The sequence below is a fragment of the Haematobia irritans genome, chromosome 1, assembly GCF_050003625.1.
Source record: "Haematobia irritans isolate KBUSLIRL chromosome 1, ASM5000362v1, whole genome shotgun sequence".
Lineage (NCBI taxonomy): Eukaryota > Metazoa > Arthropoda > Insecta > Diptera > Muscidae > Haematobia > Haematobia irritans.
The window spans coordinates 219,254,710-219,268,329 of record NC_134397.1 but is presented as its reverse complement, the minus strand read 5'-3'; the positions used below and the strand labels follow the sequence as shown (position 1 = coordinate 219,268,329).

Sequence of the window (13,620 nt, the reverse complement as noted above, 5' to 3'; positions counted from 1 at the left end):
GTAACTATGCGTGCCAAATTTGCTTGAAATCGGTTCAGATTTGGATATATCTCCCATATAAAGCTTTCGCCCGATTTACACTCATATGACCACAGAGGTCAATTTTTAACTCCGATTTAGTTGAAATTTTGCACAGGGAGTAGAATTAGCATTGTAACTATGCGTGCCAAATTTGGTTGAAATCGGTTCAGATTTAGATATAGCTCCCATATATATGTTTTTCTGATTTCGACAAAAATGGTCAAAATACCAACACTTTCCTTGTAAAATCGCCACTGCTTAGTCGAAAAGTTGTAAAAGTGAATCTAATTTTCCTAAACTTCTAATACATATATATCGAGCGATAAATCATAAATAAACTTTTTCGAAGTTTCCTTAAAATTGCTTCAGATTTAAACGTTTCCCATATTTTTTTACTAACATTGTGTTCCACCCTAGTGCATTAGCCAACTTAAATTTTGAGTCTATAGATTTTGTAGAAGTCTATCAAATTCTTCCAGATCGAGTAATATTTAAAGGTATGTATTTGGGACAAACCTTTATATATAGCCCCCAACACATTTGACGGATATGATATGGTATCGAAAATTTAGATCTACAAAGTGGTGCAGGGTATAATATAGTCGGCCCCGCCCGACTTTAGACTTTCCTTACTTGTTTTACTTGGCAAACTCAATCTCGACATATGTATATCGATTATTTACAAACACTTTATTCCAAATCATAAGAAAACTTTTTGGTCTACACACAGTACTTTAAAGTAGCTTATATATGAGAGTATAAATCAAGTTAAGTATCCATTAGGATGACCACTAATCTGATCAATAACCACCAACTAATAAAATCGTATTATGTGTGTGTGTATGTATGGTATTTCTAGTACATATTCCGAAAATTATTGCAATAAATTCCAAACACGCACTAACAACACACTCTAAGTCATACAGGAAATGAAGTAGAATCAAAATAACAACAACAAACGAATGAACAACAAAAACCACAAATAAAAACTCTCTTCGATGGATTTGATGAATATGGTCAATTATGGCACGTAACCTTTACAACTTATTTATTTATGAGTGCGGATTGAAAGAGGGTTGCACTGCGATATATGAGATTGTTTTTAGAGTACAAATGATTTTGGTTGACAGAAAAAACCAAAAATCAAAATAAACAAACAATGTCCTTTGAACTTTTGTGACATTGTTGAGTAAATGGACATAATCAATTATACCACCAAAAAAAAGGGCTGAATTATAAATCAGCAAACAACCAACCATACTAAAATAAAATATGCACGTGTGCGTGTGTGTCATTTGAAATATTGCAGTTTTATATTTTTGAAGTGTTTATAGGTTTATTTCTTTTTTTGCATTTGTATGTGTTTTTACATTGTGTCAAATAGCTGCCATTACTGACAACCTGAAATACATTCTAGTACCTGAAGCTTCAAGTGATATGTTAATAAATTTAACGGCAGTTAGCATTGTAAAAAAATTACTAAAAAATCTGGATCTGATGTTTCATTTTTGTGCTGGAAAAAATGTATTATGCGTTCAGTTAAAACTTAAACATACCCATGTCACATTATAATAAAATAGAAAGGTTGGACCTCTAAAAAAATATTAATCTGATATAAACCTAAATTTTGGGAAATACAATTTAAAGAAATTTAGTGAGCAGAAGGTTAGGTTAGGTTAGGTGGCAGCCCGATGTATCAGGCTCACTTAGACTATTCAGTTCATTGTGATACCACAATGGTGAACTTAGCAGAAAATTCATAATCTTTCTTTTAAGAATGTTTGCTAAATTCTTTAAATTTACACTCAAAACTAAGTGAACCCTATATGGCACTGAAGCTAATTTAATCCGATTTTAGTTCATGGAATTATTATGTTTTGTGAAAGTTTCCATGACTTTAATTTAATTTTAAATGGGATAAAAATTATATACAAATGAAGAATCAAGATTTACTAAATTCGTGTCTCTCACAAAATAGTTCAGAAATTCTTAAAATTTAAAAATTTTACAAATAATGAGCCCATCATGAACTTCGTATAGTACTTAAGTAATGTTTGAATTTTGAACTCCAATTTTTCCATTAAACTTTGAAATTTTCTTTGACAAAAAAAAAAAAATATTTTGCATAATATTTTTTTTTCACAGATTTTTTTGTGAAATCGGCATGATATCTGTTATTGTAATACAGTTTAGTTAAAATTGTCCAAAATTAATCTACATTTTCTAAAATTAACCACAATTTTTCCTTATAGTATATTCACTGTTTTCACTGAGTGTAGGATCTTTGAAATTTGCATCTCTCCTTTAAAGTCGTCCTCCTCCTTAAAAGTGATCCCAACAGGAAGTTGACAAACGAAGATATGACAAAAAAAATAGATAAATATTTTTCGATAAATTCAAGCAAATTTATGAGACATTAATAATTTTTTCTTTTGTTAAAGAAAATTTCGTAGTTGGAATGAAAAAATGGAATTTGATAGTGCAAAAAATGTCTTTTGAGCCATACGAAGTTCAAGATGGTCGGACAGTGGTAAAATTTACAAATTTTAAGAAAATCTTAACTATTTTCTGGGAAATGGAAAATGCGAATTTAGTATAATTTTTTTTCTTTCTTTTAGTTACCCAGCAAAAAAAAAGCGTCGCCGAAAGTGGTGCAAAATTGAAGCGAAGAATTTAACATGGGCTTGTCATAGGTCAGATGTCCACAATTTTAACAGCCTTTGTACTGAATTTGCATCATTTCTTAAGGTGTGATTTGTTTTGGATGTGAATTAAGAAATTTTGTGATATTTTCACAAATAAATAATTTTTAATTTTTTTATGAGTTTTAATGCATTCTTTCGCTTGTGTAGAACGTTTGGCATTAAATATTTTCAAAAATTCGCAATTTTTCTAATGGATTTCGCATTTTTTCAAAAAAATTTAAATAATTTTTACCATTTCATTAATTCTTAATCTATTTTTAACCTATTTGAAACAAATTTTTTTAAATTTTCCATTAAAAATATGAAAAAAGCGAGTTATAAAAAATTGAATTAAAATAACTTCCTGTGCAGCTAACATAAAGAACTTCTTTGGGAGGACATTTTTGGAAGTGCTTTTAAAGTTGTGCCTTTAGAAGAACTTCCAAATTTGTTTTGCTGGGTAAACGTACACAAAAAAAGTATTAAAGTGAAGCAAATATTTTCATATTGAGGTAATTTTACCAAAAAGAGCCACCGTGGTGCCATGGTTAGCCCGCCTTGCATACACAGCTTCGTGTTCGAATCCATTATCGAACAAACACCAAAAAGTCTTTCAGCTATGGATTATCCCACCTGAATAATATTGGTAACAAAGCTTATTTAAGTGGTTTCACTGCAATATTGAACGCCGTTCGGACTCGGCTGTAAAACGGGAGGTCCTATGTCATTGAGCTTAAAATAGAATCGGGCTGCACACAGTGATTCACCATTGTGGTATCACAATGGACTGAATAGTCTAAGTGAGCCTGAAATATCGGGAAGTCACTATACCTAACCCAACCTAAGTAAAAGATATTATTTTAAATACACTCAACTGAAGACAAATTGTGCTTAGTGTCCTTATAAATGTCACCATATTTTGAGTGTAAAGCCATTTTTTCTTGATGTAAACAAAACAAGTAAGGAAAGTCTAAAGTCGGGTGGGGCCGACTATATTATACCCTGCACCACTTTGTAGATCTAAATTTGCGATACCATATCACATCCGTCAAATGTGTTGGGGGCTATATATAAAGGTTTGTCCCAAATACATACATTTAAATATCACTCGATCTGGACAGAATTTGATAGACTTCTACAAAATCTACAGACTCAAAATTGAAGTCGGCTAATGCACTAGGGTGGAACACAATGTTAGTAAATAAATATGGGAAACATTTAAATATGAAGCAATTTTAAGGAAACTTTATGATTTATGGGTCGATATATATGTATTAGAAGTTTAGGAAAATTAGAGTCATTTTTTACAACTTTTCGACTAAGCAGTGGCGATTTTACAAGGAAAATGTTGGTATTTTGACCATTTTTGTCGAAATCAGAAAAACATATATATATATGGGAGCTATATCTAAATTTGAACCAATTTCAACCAAATTTGGCACGCATAGCTACAATGCTAATTCTACCCCCTGTGCAAAATTTCAACTAAATCGGAGTTAAAAATTGGCCTCTGTGGTCATATGAGTGTAAATCGGGCGAAAGCTATATATGGGAGCTATATCTAAATCTGAATCGATTTCAATCAAATTTTGCACGCTTGACTATACTACTAATTGTACTCCCTGTGCACAATTTCAACTAAATCGGAGTTAAAAATTGGCCTCTGTGGTCATATGAGTGTAAATCGGGCGAAAGCTATATATGGGAGCTATATCTAAACCTGAACCGATTTCAACCAAATTTGACACGCATAGCAATAATGCTAATTCTACTCCTTGTGCAAAATTTCAACTAAATCGGAGTTAAAAATAGGCCTCTGTGGTCATATGAGTGTAAATCGGGCGAAAGCTATATATGGGAGATATATCTAAATCTGAACCGATTTCAACCAAATTTGGCACGCATAGCGACAATGATAATTCTACTCCCTGTGCAAAATTTCAACTAAATCGGGGTTAAAAATAGGCCTCTGTGGTCATATGAGTGTAAATCGGGCGAAAGCTATATATGGGAGATATATCTAAATCTGAACCGATTTCAACCAAATTTGGCACGCATAGCGACAATGCTAATTCTACTCCCTGTGCAAAATTTCAATCAAATTGGGGTAAATCTCTGGCTTCTGGGACCGTATTAGTCCATATCGGGCGAAAGATATATATGGGAGCTATATCTAAATCTGAACCGATTTCAATAAAATTCGGCACACTTGACTACAGTACTAATTGTTCTTCTTGTGCAAAATTTTAAGCAAATTAGGTTAAAACTCTGGCTTCTGGGGCCATATAAGTCCATATCGGGCGAAATATATATATGGGAGCTATATCTAAATCTGAACCGATTGCTTCCAAAATCAATAGGGTTCTATTCTGACCCAAAACACATACTTGTGCCAAATTTGAAGTCGATTGGACTAAAACTGCAACCCAGACTTCGATTACAAAAATGTATTCACGGACAGACGGACAGACTGACATGGCTATATCGACTCAGGAGCCCACCCTGAGCATTTATGCCAAAGACACCAGGTGTCTATCTCGTCTTCTTCTGGGTGTTGCAAACATATGCACTAACTTATAATACCCTGTTCCACAGTGTGGCGCATGGTATAAAAAAACAATTTTGAAGTAAAGAAATAATTCTTGAATTATCCGTGGTACTGAATCTTCGGATTAAGAAGAAAAATTCTTCAACTAGGACTTATTTTAAGTTTTTTTTTTAATTAAGAAAACATTTTTCAGTTTCAAGTATTTGTTACGATTAATTACGATTTTAAAACTGGCATTTAGCTTTGTTAATATATTTCTTAAAAATTTCTTAAGGTCAAATCTTTGGATCCAAATAAACTTTATGCCTGAGTGTAGTAAGGATTGTTACCTGAATCAAAACATCGAGTTATGTCGACTTTTCCAAAAATTAAAAAAAAAAACGAATTTCGTCGTTCGATTGTTAGTCTATTCAATTCATATTTATCTGTTTTATAATAAATGATATATGTACATTGAAAAATATTGACGTGATAGTAAAAACTAATAAACAAAATTTCAGGATGTCTAATAAACTACCGCAGACAATTTTTTTTTGTCCTACACTGGGATTATTGCCATGACCTTACAGCACAAAAATTTGGCAAAAAGTTAAAAAACACAAAAATATTGTCTAGAGCTTTGGAACCAGATACTGGACTCTATTCATGGATCATGGTTGAATAACCGAAATTATTATGAACGCTGAAAATAAGTGTCTAATTTTCCCTAAAGTCTTCTATCCTGTACTTCAGGATATAATAAATTTGCCAATAATGTCCAGAAGGAACAGTATGAGAATTATCATTGAGTGCACCACTCGTCTCTGGTTCAAATTCCGAGTCCATTCAGCTATGTCCGTCCGTCTATCTGTATGTGCTAAATATCAGTTAAGATACAAAAATATAGCTTCCATAGTTCAGTCATATTGTCCCATAATTTCTTATTCCATAGTGCTTGAAATGTGTATCGCCTATTGTTTGTGACTTAAAAGTCAAAAATCTTCAGGAGCGTTTAACTTGTTTTTATTTCTTTGAGAACTCAACCAGAATTCTTCACTATATATTTTTTGATAAAGTCACCAACATTATTCGATTTATATTTATTGGCTTTATTTGTGAGTGTAATGTACTGTAAACACATTTATTGACATATTCAAGGCAAAGATTATGTACCAGAAGAAGGACGGATAAATTTTATTTTGATTTTTTTTCTCGCACCAAAATTTCTTTAAAAAAGTTCAACATATGCTCGTTATCATTGACAATTGTTCTTATAAAGTTTTTTTCTTTTTTTTTGTAATTTTTATTGCGGTTTTTTGTTCTTTTATTTGCTATAGTCTTCATCCTAGTTTTAGATTTTACTTAGCTGCTTATAGGGCAGTTCAATCCTCCAACTAATGTCTTTCTATATTATTTCATATTTTTTTCTGACCAGTGTACAATTGTAAGTAACTTGCTTTCAAATTTGTTCCTTTTTTAATTGAAATATCCATATTTTCGTACTTAAAAAACTCCCTTCTATGCCAAATTTCTCATACAAAAATTAAAAAAAAAATTATTTTCTGTTGCCATTTCCAGCTAAAAATGTCCGAAACTTGATTTAATTTCTAAACCAAATTTTTTGATAGGTCCTTTCACATACAGATACTTTCGTTTAAAAGCACATTTTATGAATTAAACTTTGTAGTCTGTTGTTTTTGATTTAATGGAAAACGTTGCCGTTATTCTTTGCACATCACAATTTAGCCCCAAGTGAAAATTTAATTGGAAAGCACTTCATACCCAAACGAAAAAATATTTTTTTTTTGCTGTGGAACTTTATTTCATCAGAATTTTTCATCAAAGTACGTTTGAAAAAGTTCAAATGTTGCGAAAGAGCTTCTTTATTTTTTTGATTTAATCAAATTTTTGTATATCTCTCATATGGTTTATTACCATTTTCTTCTTTAAAACACTTTTTTGGCTTTAAATTTTTTTAGCAATTTTTGATTTTCAGTTTTTTTGCCACACTTACCGCTTTTAATTAATTTTTCGTTTAAATTTCGAAAAATGTAACGGAAATTTTACACTTTGTGTAGTGGTGTATTTTTGGATTTGTTGTTGTTGTCTTTTGTTTGAAATAGAGCCAGGGAATATTGGTCTATCTCTCCGTTTTGTTCTATTGATGTTGTGACTGAAAAAGCCGTTGGTTTGAGCACACGTTTGAAATAACAGTGATGTTCTTTAGAGCGCAGCACAGGCCTTTTATACTTTTGGTATCATTTGCCTGTCAAATGGTTTTTGGTAACAAAACGAAACGAACAACTACCTCGTCTCTGCTATGTTGCTGCGCACAACCTGTAACTGTATGAAATCTGGAGCAGAACCGATGACATCGGCGACGACGATGATGGCAACGATGCTGCAGCAACATATTCGTTTCATCAGTGAAAATAAGCGAAAGTGTTCTTATCATCTTTTTGATGGTACTCGATATTGGGTGCTGAACACTCTCACAAATTCATGCACACATACAAACAATAGAACACCTATAGTCAATGCATTGAATGACTGAGGGAGAGACAGAAACTTAAGTATGCGTTTGCGTCAATTTTGAATGTTACTGCGACGGCAACAGCATCAATTATTCGTTTAGCCGAGACGATGGGATTGCACTACATCGTCGTAATGTGTGTATGCATGTGTGTAGAACACATAACTGTAAACCTCATGATGCCAAGCCACCCACAACCACAGTCACTTTGAAAAGGTTTTCTGTTACAGCGAGTTATCTCTCTGTTATCTTCAATGTAGGAATGTTTTCCTAAGTCTACTGGCTAGACTTAACAGAGACTGAGTGTTTTGCTGTTGACAGACACATGCTGTACTATACCCCTGCTTGCTTGTACACTCTTATCCTACAAAATTATGTGTTCACGTGCAAATGTTCTTCACTATAGATTGAGCATTGGTATGGGTGGTGATGGATGCAATGGAATTCTATTGTGCTTGTGATTATCTCCCGTGTATCTCAAACCTAATAATTTGCATTGACGTTGGAGGTGTTATCGTTTTTCTTTTTGTTTTTATAAATGGTCTTTTGAGCATTCATTTACAAATGTAGCCATATTGAATTGAGTCTGTACATCATCGACCGACCTGATACTTGGTCAAAAAACCACGTGCATTTTCGGCTTTGCGGTGTTTAACATTGTTTTGGGGTTTTCACCAAGCCACATCTCTCTCTCAGTTCACGTTAACGTTACACTCTGGGAATTTTCATTTGGTGCAAAATTTAAGCCAGACAGAAAATAATCCCTCTGCGCTTAACAGGTTTTTTGTTTCTCGTTTGTAGTTCTGATGATTAAAGCGATTTATTTTAAACCCATCAGTGTGTCAATGAAAATTTGCTCATTTCGATTTTAAATCGAGTGCGTAAAAACTTAATTGAAAATTGTTGTAAATTGAAATTATTTGGATTTTTATCTTCCATATTAAAATTCATACCGGTAGAGAGAAGGATTTTTAATGATTGTTGAAAATTAATGATGAATTATTGAAATAAAGGAATCTATTTACTGTAATATCAAATTGAGTTATTAAATTACAGCAAATGATTTTGGGTCGAGATTGGGGATGAATAAAGTCATATTAGTCGGGTCACATATAATATAATATTGAGCTCATTTATTTTGCAAATTTTTAGCTGTCTACCTTACAGCATTCGCTTGTAAGGAAAGCAGCTATTATCGTACAGGAATTTTTTTAAAGGCTTGGAATTTTTAAAATCCAAATTAATGTGGAATTAGGAGAAATACCTCGTAATATTGGTTTCGGTTTATATCAAGTATAACGCTCTAAGATTCTAAAACGATCTGGGACCATCCGTTTGATTATCTGCCGTAATAACCCTATTGTGTTTTACCTACAGGAAATTGCAAATCGCTTTTTAGGAAATAAATCTGCAAATTTTGAATATAAACCTATAGGCGTTGAAACTTGGTCACCTCGAGTGTATACAATTTTATTTTAGCTATCAAATCTGTAATCATGAACCGTTCCATGTTTTTTTTTTCTTTGCTTGATAGAATTTGTAAGCCATTACAAAAAAGGTCGCTTACGTTTGCGAATATCTCTAAGAGTTTGCGAGATATGGGGCTTATAATTAATTTTATCCAACCTTTTAACAAAGTGGGGTCAGTATTTTGGACCTACAGGGTCCGGATTCTTGTCTTTTTTACTTTAACTGCATTCCTTCTATGCATTATAGAAGAAAATATGTTATATCTATGTGCTTTATATTAAAACTCCACAATTTGAAGTCTCAAAACAATTCCTAATTTTTAAACATTTTTCCGAAAAAAGTGCCTGCATTATTTCTATTGTAAAGTTTTGTTTTTCTAGACTTCTACGAATATTTTTTTGCTTATTTCTTCTAAAACTCTAAATAAGGATTTGTTTTAACTTTTATATCGTTCATTTTGGTCAAGAAGTATATGAGTTCTTCTTATCCCAAAATCGGAAATTTTTAAGACTTTTTTTATTCTACAAAATTCTCAAATCGCAAAGCAACGATTGCTAAGCCGACATCTTTTCTAGGAATACATCTTTTCTAGGTAACCTGTGGGCCACCTGTGGGAAAACACCTCAGCTTTCACACATTTATTGATCCAAAAGTTGCAGAATTTTTACCAAAAAAAAAAAGAGAAAAAACTGTGCCTTTTTGGTATATGGTAATCTCCCTTCTCTTGGGCCTAGACCCAGTAATTACAAAAAGTGAAAAGTGGCGGTTTTATTCCACATGGTCTCCTCGAACTTATTTATTTCGCCTGAACAACAGATTTTTAAAGCCTGTAAAATTGGTTTCCATGGTACCGAAAACACCTCATAGAAATAGGTTAAAAAAATGCTCAAAGCCTCGATGAAGACATCCTCATTGGACAGCCCAATGATTGGAGTAATGTTTCCACACTTAGGAAACATTACTCCAAATGGGCACCGAAGCGCCGCGATCGCATTTTTGCAAACATTTTCTTCGAACAATCGACACGAGCTTTTTTTAACGAATTACAAATTGTGACCGTCAATTTATTTTAATGTATGCTGGACCCTCTAATGCCTTTGATTGTCTCAATCTCTCGATATGTCACCTGACGATCTAGTGACGTTGCAGTTGGCGTACAGCATCAACGTTTCCAGAACAAACACTGATTTTGAACGACCTTCAAGAAATTCGTCTTGATATGAACTACGACCTCAGTAGAATTCACCATACCATCGATAAACACTGGTCCTTGATGGAGTTTCATCACCCAAAATTTAATTAAGTTTATCGATCCACTGTTCTTGAGTTCACCCACTTCGAAAGTTGTAAAAAATAATTGCAATATTTAATTCCATTTTTTGGGCGAAATGAATTTTTAAATCTTTGCTGTAAACAACCCAAATGTAACGCGCTTGTATGTCAAAAAGTTGCATGAGTTCCTGTAACCCCAAAAATTTCTAGCTTTACACCCAAAAAAAGTGACCCCACCGTGGAAGAAAATGTAGGTTTATTTTAGAAAATTTTAACTAAAATAGTTTTCTAATTGCAACATGTTACAAATAAATTAATACTTTTTGTCAAATTGAAGAAAATTTTTTAAAAATATTTAATTTTTTTCTGTTGTTTAAAAAAATTTCATATGTTGGAAGACAAAAGTGGATTTAAAAATTGTTAAAATGTCTTTAGCGCTGTACGAAGTTCGAGACATGTACAATTTTAGTAAAATGTATTCATTTGAGAGACTTATGAACTCAATTTAAGTAAACTTCTGCCATTTTAGGAAAATATGAACTATTTTATTTTTTAGTAAAATTGTGCACTATATTTGTGTACAACTTTTTTTCTTATTTTTAATTCACGTCATTAAAGTTGGCAAAAAAATTATTCAAATAAGGAACATTTACTCATATTGTGCTAAATTTAACTAAAATCAACTAATCTTCATGAACTAAAATAAAATTCAGTTGGCATTAGAGCCCCTTTTTTCTGCTATACTTTGGCAGATAGAGCTATCCTTTGGCAGATTGCAAAGCTAGGGAAAAAACACTAGCACCGATTTTTTGCAAACGGAGGTCGTTGTTTTGTAAATTCAGTTTCAAATTGACCCAATAATTTACAGACTTGTTATTATTTTGACCTTCCCTGAGCAATCGAAGTAGCGGTCTTCATATTTTTCGGTGCACTGTTTACTTTATTGCGAGCGACTCAACCAGCGAAGATGCTTTGTCTATTTTACCTATTTATTTTACGGAACAAACACCTTGAATGAGCTTCATTTCACAGGTTAGAAAAAGTAATGATTCAAAGTTATGTACAAATTTAGCTCTTTAAAGTTAAATGCAAATTTTTTACGCAAAACCATAATCTCAATACTTTTTACTGATCTAAAAAAATTAACCAAATTGCGTCTTAAATTTTCATGCATGTTTTGATAGTTATTTGCCGAATGAGTGTGCCTGTTATTAGGTTAGGTGGCAGCCCGATGTATCAGGCTCACTTAGACTATTCAGTCCATAGTGATACCACATTGGTGAACTTCTCTCTTATCACTGAGTGCTGCCCGATTCCATGTTAAGCTCAATGACAAGGGACCTCCTTTTTATAGCCGAGTCCGAACGGCGTTCCACATTACAGTGAAACCACTTAGAGAAGCTTTGAAACCCTCAGAAATGTCACCAGCATTACTGAGGTGGGATAATCCACCGCTGAAAAACTTTTTGGTGTTCGGTCGAAGTAGGAATCGAACCCACGACCTTGTGTATGCAAGGCGGGCATGCTAACCATTGCACCACGGTGGCTCCCAAAAAAATATATATGCCTGTTATTAAATGTCCTCTTTGCACAATAACAGAAATAAACACTTACAGATTTACATAAATGCGTTAGTGTGCATGCCCATTGACCTTGGCTTAACATTTTATGTCGCAACATAAACTCAATAATAGTCGCTGTTAAATCTTTAACAACTGGATTGTAAACAAACAAACAAACAGACATATAGAGCAAACATTGCTAGATAAAAAGGACAATGCGTATATGTATGTGTGTGTGTGGTGGGTAGCTTAATGCGACAACATAGGAATATTTTCACACTCTTGCAAAAACAATGGGTATAGGATTACCCCACTAATACTTTTTTTGTATTAGACTGGAGAGTGTTGTTGAGATTAGAAAGCCATACAAACACACACAAACACGCAAAGAGAAACATGGATTAACAGATTAAAAATTATTTCTTTTAACTATTATTTCATATCGAATAGTACCAGAGCTGGCAGGTGGTATTGGTTTATGAAACTTTTGTTTTTTTTTAATAAAGAATTTAACTTTTTTAGTCCCTCAAAAATGTTTTAGTTTTGTAGGTCAGTTAGTAATACTACAGTGTATTACAAAGTAAATGGCAATGTATTTGTTTCCACCCATAATACTCCAGGATGGTCTGATGAGTACATACATATGTCCCAAAATTGTTATACTACAACACTGTAAAAACACTTTCAAAACTGTCGACCCAAAGATGTTCTTTATTTTAACAACACAGGAAGTTCTTTTAGTGTATTTTTTATAACCCCCTTTTTCAGTTTTTAATGGGTAATTTTACCTTTTTGATTTCAAATAGGTTCAAAACAGAGACATCCCTCCACTGACAAGTACGGTTGCCACAATAGGTAGAATTCTAAAAAAAATTGTCGATTTTATACTGTTTGATAGAATTCTTGATATTTTGGTATATTTTCCAAATAATCTTCCCCACTTAAGAGGTACTTCACAAATTTTCTATAGAAATAAAATTTTGACAAAATTTTCTATAAGAAAAAAATTTCACAAAATTTTCTGTGGGAATAAAATTTAGACAAATTTTTCTGTAGGAATAAAATTTTGAAAAAATTATCTTTAGGAATAAAAATTTGACAAAATTTTCTGTAGCAAAAAGTTTGAAATTTTTTTTTTATAAAAATAAAATGCTGACAAAATTTTCGATAGAAGAAAAATTTAGACAACATTTTCTACTGAAAAAAAAAGATTTTTTATTTGGTAGTTTTTGGTAAAATTTCCTTCAAATTTTGGTAAATTATTGTTAGATTCTCGTATCGTATAATATAAGATGACGATTAGTGAAAGTGATATTAATTTAATTAAAAGTCGTAATAGATTTACGAATAACGATTACATATATTTAATTAAGAAAAATTTATATTTAAGAAGGCGAGTATTCCTTAAATAAAACTTGGTTAACCCTACATTATCTGCCACTATTTACATATGTAAATATTTTGTTTCCTTTGCTATTTTTAACTTCATAACCGCTTTTTTATGTTTGTTGTGCATTCTGATATTCACTACAGAAAAAATATTGTTGTTTT

General features: G+C 32.3%; 1 protein-coding gene across 2 annotated transcripts in view; it reads right to left on the bottom strand.

Annotated features, from left to right (window-relative positions):
* The window catches only part of Scp2 (Sarcoplasmic calcium-binding protein 2), a 160,132-nt gene extending 152,694 nt beyond the window's left edge, over window positions 1-7,438 (bottom strand). The window contains exon 1 of one of the 2 annotated variants that reach the window (XM_075292822.1): window positions 7,247-7,438. The gene's annotated coding sequence lies outside the window, so the exon portion shown is untranslated. The remainder of the gene's footprint in view (window positions 1-7,246) is intronic. The other variant, XM_075292821.1, reaches the window with a different exon arrangement.
* Between the last annotated feature and the right edge of the window lie 6,182 nt (window positions 7,439-13,620).